At 34.6% G+C, this 7,788-nt stretch overlaps 1 protein-coding gene across 6 annotated transcripts in view; it reads left to right on the top strand.

Moving 5' to 3' along the window:
- The first annotated feature begins 1,565 nt into the window (after positions 1-1,565).
- Positions 1,566-7,788, top strand: part of LOC113106515 (receptor-type tyrosine-protein phosphatase S-like) — a 67,450-nt gene continuing 61,227 nt past the window's right edge. For 4 of the 6 annotated variants that reach the window (XM_026268566.1, XM_026268549.1, XM_026268557.1 and 1 more), the window contains exons 1-3: positions 1,566-1,875; positions 4,131-4,153; positions 5,853-5,920. The gene's annotated coding sequence lies outside the window, so the exon portion shown is untranslated. The remainder of the gene's footprint in view (positions 1,876-4,130; positions 4,154-5,852; positions 5,921-7,788) is intronic. The other 2 variants (XM_026268588.1, XM_026268577.1) reach the window with 1 other exon arrangement.

Here is a 7,788-nt window from a genome sequence, read left to right as displayed (position 1 = left end):
TGTAGGTGAGTAAATGATGATAGAGTTTGTGTTCATTTTTATTTTAAGGTGAACTATGCTTTAAAAAACAAATAAATTTGCAACAATAAATATTTGTACTTTTGCAATCATCCACAAGCATCTGCGTATTCTCTTGCCTTTCATTTTTAAATATTTTAGCTAATTTAATCATGCTTTTTATTTATTTTAAATTGTAATAATATTTCACAATATTGCTATTTTTACTGTATTTCCCATTAAAAAATTGCAGCCTTGGTGTGTGTAAGATACTTCTTTCAAATGCATTAAAAATAGTAATTATTCCAAACTTTTTACATGTACTGTTATTTCAATATATGGTGAAATTAAAGGTATTAAAAGCATAAAAATACAGATCCCAAACATACAGTAGTGTAGGAAAAAAAAAAAAATCTGGTCCCAAAATGTATGACAATTTTTCTAAATACATTCAGAACATTTCTGATAAGTGATGTTTGGTAACATTACAAATTTAGTGAAATGTAGGTGAGCAAATGATTGAATGAAGGTTTTATTATTATTATTATTATTATTATTATTATTATTATGTGAGCTATCTCTTTAAACACAAATGCATGTCAAGCAATAAATATTTTTAGGCATGCCATCATTCACAAATATTTGCATATTCTCCTGCCCTTTCATTTATTAAATATTTCGGGAGATATTTATAATAAAAAATATAACATAATATTATAGTATTATATCATAAAGGAAACATAATATATATGCTTCCGGTTTCCAGTAAAAGAGTACAGTACTCTCAGCTCCTTTTATGTAATATATCATATTTTAAATATTATTATATTTCCATTTTGCAGATTTCCCCTCAAAAAAACTGCAGAAAGTGTGAAAAAAGCTGAACAGATTCTGTCTGGGCCAGCTTATTATTCACCTTCTCTAATCATCTGTTTCTTACATAATAATTTAGGCAGCCAGAATGTGAGAACAAGAGACGAAGATAGGATGAAGGCTTGTATTAGGTCATTGGTTGGCATGTTGTGTAATTGAGTATTTGATGTGTTTGTGTGTATTTTCTGTACACAGCCCCCATGAGCACAGGAAGCTCTGGGTGGGCTATACGACCTAGTTTTTATTTTAACATGAACACATACTCTGAAAATCATCTGCACAATGATGCTCATGGAAAATACATGAATATGTATGCTGTTAAAGCATTGTTGTGTTGTTAATGAGATCAAACTTCATCTAATTAAGCCATGTGATGTCCTGGAATAGATGCACAGTGTGTGTGTGTGTGTGTGTGTGTGTGTGTGTGTGTATGCAAGCGTACGCTGTCTTTTGATGAGTTAATGAATGATGATGAGATTTCTATTGCTGAGCTCCCCTTCGGGCTTGTATTATCATGAAGTTGTGTTAAAGTTGTGTACCTTGTTACATCTCGCACATAATATAAGCGGATATCCTGCTAAAATACAGTTTATAGGCTATTGAAATTTTCTGTGAAAAAAAAAAATCTATCGTAAATCGTCACCCAATTTACGCGCGCGCGCATGTGTGTGTAGTGGCTGCATCCTGCATATCTTTGTTCTTCATCAGATATGTGTTGTGTTGAGATCAACTTGCGCTCTGAATCTTCTGGCTGTGCGCGAGCCCGAAGCGCACCTGCGTCTGGAGAGTATTTTTAAAAGCAGGATGCGAGCACTTCTGCAACACTCTTCTAAAGCTCTTCACTTCTATCGGGTTATGCGCGTGGACACGTCGGGTTTTTGAGAACCGTCCAGACTGCACTCGTCTTCTGTCGGAGTTACCAGATCTTGAACTCTCACTCGGGCGGATAGAGAGACGGATCTCCACCGGGATCTCCTCGCACCGCGACTGTACCTGGAGTATTCGGTAAGAGCTCGCGCGGCTTCACAATAGAGCGAGGTGACCGGTTCTTTGGTCAAGTGAGTGTGTGTGTGTGTGTGAGAGAGAGAGAGGGCTGGGAAATTCAGTGAAAGACAAACTATTGCTAGGTCAATTTAGAAATGTCCAGGATTTCATAGTGCTCTCACAGAACACGTCACTATGTGCAGGCCGCTGTTAAATTGAATTATTTATTAGAGTTGTTAGCTCTCTAGAACATTTTAGGACAGGATGAACTCATTAAAAGTCTTGAAGTTTGTTGGTTTTCTTAAAAACTTGCAATGACTGCGGGCTATTACAAACCACACTGTAAAAAAAAAAAGAAAAGAAAAAAAAAGTCCAAATATTATCAGGGATAATGGGATACTGTAAAACTGTAAGATACCTTGAAATACAGTACAATATATATATAATTAAAATAGAAAATGCATGGCATTTTACGTTTATTAAAAATGTAGCCTACAACGAATTAATTAATTTAATATGCGAAAAGAAAATACGTATTAGCTAATATATATTATTACTACGTTATGGATTTTTATTGTTAAAGTTATTTCGGTAACACTTTTGTTTAATATTATATTGCTGCAACTACAAATTACTACACAAATATTATACAGTTTAATGACATATAATCACCAAAATGCAATTTTTACCCATAATTGTAAAAATGTAACAACAATTGAACTGAATGACATTAAATAATGTTTATGCATTATGCTTTATGTTAGTTTGGGAGTCTTCATGTCTGTGAACGTATATGATTTCTCTTGAGAACAGGAGGTCACTTTATTCTGGTGATTCTCTGAGAGACAAGAGGCTTGCATAAGCAGTTTTTCTATTTCTGTTCAGCCCTGTCATATTTTGACATTTTCTCACAAGACTTGTGTAAAGTGCTGACTTCTTCCCGCTGCTCTAATGTGTACTGAAAAGGCTCTCCCTTCCATAACTCAGTCACAGACGGCCACATTATTTCAAAGTAAGAGTAAAATAAAATGGAAAACAGTGTGTTGGAAAATAAACTCTATAGGTGCTATTCTCCAATTTTAGTGCCTCTAGATTTAGGCGAAGTGAAAATGAGAGAAAATGAGCTGTGTCTCCCTCATGCTATGAGGATGACTTAGTGTCTCTCACCTTCATCCTGACACCTCATCTATTATCATTAGGCACACAGTCAAACAACTCTCTCAAAATGTGAGTGTGAAAGTGTGTGTACGATTGTGAGAGAGAAGATGAGTCTAAAAAGAAGATAGAAACGGAGGAAAAAAATCATCTCTATCTGAGATCAGGATTGACAGGATTGAGAGGCCTGGTCACAGTCGTGACGTGCTCCATTTTCACTCAAACATATGCATGCCTTTTTTACAGTGTGTGGTAGTTAGTGCATTAACTTGACGTGACCCCTTGACCTGTCAGCCAGTTGGTCCCTGAATGGTTTTACCTACCCGTATCAGTTCTGTAGTGTTTACTTTAAAGACACCAAACTCAAAATGTGTCCCTTTTAATTTGTGTTATTATCTTAAAAAAGTGTAATTATTATTTTTTTTTAATCCATATGCAATGCATAATTACTCCAGTCTTCAGTGTCATATGATCTTTGAGAAATCATTCTAATAAGCTGATTTGCTGCTCAATAAACTTTTCTTATTATTATCAATGTAGAAAGCAGATGTGCTTCTTAATATATTTGTGAAAACATTGCTAATTTATTTTAATGAATATAAAGTTCAAAAGAACAGAATTTATCATTTGAAACAATTTAATGCATTGCTAATGAATAAAAATATGTTACTTTCTTTTTTCTTTTGTTAAAAATAAATAAATAAATAAAATACTTTGAACATGCACATATTGACCAAACTGACACAAGCATGTCTTTTAAAAAATAATAATAACTGAAAATATTATTTGCAAATTAGTTTCACATTATTTTAATCATTTTTTTTGCCCTAATATATTTTATTAAAAACCCTAGTTTCAGTTTTAGAGGTTTACCAAAGCAAAATCTAGATCTTTCCACGTATTCTCTTGGGTATGCATGGCCCTGGGTGGGAATCACTGTGTTACATCGACTATGACAGAGCATCTGATATTGCCACAGTTCATGGAGACTGCATTTTTGATCTTTTGTATGGAAAACAGTTGCATGATAATGAAGTGTTGGTGTAATGCTGTGTTTTTGGATGACTGTATTCATCTCACTCTCTTTTTTCTCTCTCTCTTTCTCTCTGTCTGTTTTTCAGATCGACTCAAATAGAACACAGAGGTAAGTGAGATCTTCATACTGGTATTTTTACAGCTTGGAAAAACTAACAAGCAGGGTGACAAGAGTGAGAATGAGAGGTGATAACTGAAATGCAGCACATGGCAGAGATCAATCTTTAAATTTACTGCACCAGAAACCCTTTTAATTCTAAGATAGATGGACCACCACAAACTGAATCTACTCAAGACTGGAATGGCCGTCTACACTTATGCCACCACTTACTTTATTAAATATTTTGTGCAATTTGATCATTCTTTCATCTATGAGTGATAGATGTGTAGTTCTGGCAGCTCAGCTTCACATTTTACTGAGTTTTTAATTTCGTAAATTCATCACAGAAGATGTGAAAATTTTGCAGATTCCTCCTGGGCCTGCATGAAAATGGTGGTATTCAAAAAGGCCACTTTTGCATCTTTTTTTGTATTAAATAGACAGTAGTTAAGGCTTGTCTTATCTCATATTCAACACTCTGACACTGTTTAGATTTTTTAATGTGCCTTTCTGTACAAGGCCATGCTGGAAGGCACTGATGTCCACTGAGATCAATAAAACCTCCATTCGGTGGGGGGGTGAAATGTCTTCTCTCTTTCTCATTAAACCCTTTTGGTCTCTCTCTCTCTCTCTTTCTCAATCCCACCCACCCAAACACACACACACACACATACACTGGGGCTGACTGTTTTAGCCTCTTCAGTCTATATACTGTCTGACTCAGGAACACATATGAGCATGCACACTTTGGGTATCAGACCCTATAAAACATGTATTGCACAAACATAATAATTAATAAATAAGCAGTGCTGAATTTCTGTACATTTTTCAGGTAATTTCACAACCAGTCTGTGATCAATACTGTTGGTCGGTGAAAGAAAGTGAACAGCACAACCTAGTGACCACATGTTCTTACTGCATTCTCACCCTTTTTCTCCTTTAAATCCAAAAAACAACCCTTCTGTCACAGCAATCTCACACTTGAGCGTGGTCTCTCGCATTTATGGTCTATATAAAAAATTGAGCCAATCCAAATGTTTGCAAATGATACAGCATACAGTGGGATTCCAAAACCCTGAGACTACAGCGAAATGTTTCTCTCTTTTTTTTGCCTAAAATGACATGTTTTCTGTATTATTTCTAGGTCACTAATCAAATGTAAACAAATCTGTACCAAACGCCAGATGCTCAGTGGAACATTCTCAAATGCTGAATAACATTGTTATTATTATTATTATTATTTATTTGCTAGTGGATTTTGTACATTTCTTTACAGTTTATTTTTTTCAGTTACATGTTTCCTTGGCTCTTGCTGAATATATATATATATATATATATATATATATATATATATATATATATATATATATATATATATATATATATATATATATATATATATATATATATAAATATAATATAAATAAAACAAAAATAAAATAAAATAAAATCTTACTGACTCATACTTTTGAACAGTAATGTATATACTGAATATGCGACCATTTTCTGTCAGGCAGAGTACAAACAATCTAATAGTAGACATAATTTCATTTCATCTTACTAAAGTGACACACTCACAGTAAGACCCTCATATTCAGACAGATGTCTCTTGATCTGAGAGCATTGGTGGTAGAATACCTGAATCAGCTGTTTCCAAACTAGACTGAAAAATTGTGTGTGTGTGTTTAATGAGTTGTTAATCTTTCAGGAGAGTCCTGTGGAGTCTGTCCTTCTTTCACCCAGCGAGAGACTCTGTTTAAACTCACATTAGCACATGTAAGTTTTTTGCATTCACACACATTCACACACACTGCCTCTGTCCAAAACCCAGTGAGCCCAGCTAAATAGCATGCCAGTTCATAAGTGTTTTTTTGAACACTTTATATTGCATAGACAGCAGCAGCTTGTGACAAACAAATGTGACTCGAGCAACAATTGTTTTATATATTTAGATAGGTAGCATGTTGCTAAGCTAACAACAAATAAAATAAACTTTACTCAAATAAAATGATCCAGTTGTAAAGCTAAAATGTCTAATTGTCTGAACAAACTGCCATTGGTAAGTCAAACCGATAACTTTGCCATTGAAATGCACTTGTAGGTGCCATTTACACAGAATTTCATAGCTGTTCACAAAACTTTGGGTGGGAGCATGGGAGAGAAAGCCAGTCACCTAAATATATACTGATGTTCAGAAGTTTATTATTATTTTTTTTTTTAAGAAACCCAGTATTGCCCTATGAGTGATATTGCCTTATGTGTTAACATATAAGACCATATATAATTCACATACATACAGTATGTTAATAATATATGTCAACCATTTATGTCAACTATATATATATATATATATATATATATATGCAACTTTATTTTTATATGCAATTTTTGTTTATATATATGTCTTTGTGATGATTTTTTTTCTATCATGTCTCTCTTTTATATTTACTTCAACATTTATAAAAGTAAGATATGAGATAAGCACCCCATGACTGTAATGATCATGTGACACTGAAGAGTAATGATGCAGAGTAATGATGCTGAAAATTTAGCTTTGCATCACAAGAATAAATTACATTTAAAAATATGTTTAAATATATTTCAAAATATTACTGTATGTTGTATGTACTGTGTTGCTTATAGTCAACATTTCCATGACTTTTTAGTAGTTTTCACTGTGGAGGCTTACATGCATTTACAATTTGGTCTAAAATAGGAATATCAGAAGGAGCACAGTCATGCTGCCTAATTTGCGAAAAGCCATCACATATGAAGATGTCTTAAAATGTAGCCTCAGTAAACAGCTCACTAGGATTTGGAACAGAGCCACTCTTTGACGCTTTAGACTGCTTCCCTTTTTACATGCACAAGTACAAACGCCTCTCTGTGTTCCCCAAACCCTGTTTCCCTCTTCCTGTGTTCTCACACAGTTGGTCCTGAAGTAGCTCTCTGACCAGCTTCCGTCAAGCCTCACAGCAAACACCGCACACATGAATACTGTATATGACCATAAAACCTCTGCGGATTTAGCGCGTTAGAGTGCGTGTGTGTTTTATAGTGCATACACTGCTGCATTATTTAAAGCTGCTCACAGATGCATCCAACTCTTTCTGACAATGACGATGTAATCCACTAAAAATACATACATACCTCATCTGTCCCTCTTCCTCTGTCTGTTTTCTCTCTCACTCTTTCTGTCTCTCTCTCTCTCTTTCTCTGTTTCTTTCTTTCAATCTTTTCCTTTCATTCCCTCTCTCTCCATATATTTTCATTCACTCCTAGGTTCACTCTTCATGTCTGTCTTTCTCATGTGTGTGTGTGTGTGTATAATGTGCTTAACTTGAGCTGCATTAGATGCATTAGATCGTTTTCCCCCTCTCCTCTCAGTCGCTCAATAACTATCCCTTTCTTTTTCTCACTCTCCTTCCTCTCCATCTCTTTATTAGAGGTGGTACTTATGGCACTTATGAATCTGGTAGTGCATTAAAGTGATAGATGAAGATAGTATATTTCACATAGCTCATCTATAAATAGAAGGTGCAAATAAATAGCAGGAGCCACAACTTTTGCTGTTGATTTTAAGACATTTTCTCATGCTGTGAGACTGCTGCTGCCCTCCTCTGGAGGCTGACGTTTTAACATTT

The sequence above is a fragment of the Carassius auratus genome, chromosome 1 (genome assembly GCF_003368295.1).
Source record: "Carassius auratus strain Wakin chromosome 1, ASM336829v1, whole genome shotgun sequence".
NCBI lineage: Eukaryota > Metazoa > Chordata > Actinopteri > Cypriniformes > Cyprinidae > Carassius > Carassius auratus.
The sequence above is the reverse complement of the archived record's forward strand: the minus strand, read 5'-3'. Positions and strand labels throughout refer to the sequence as shown.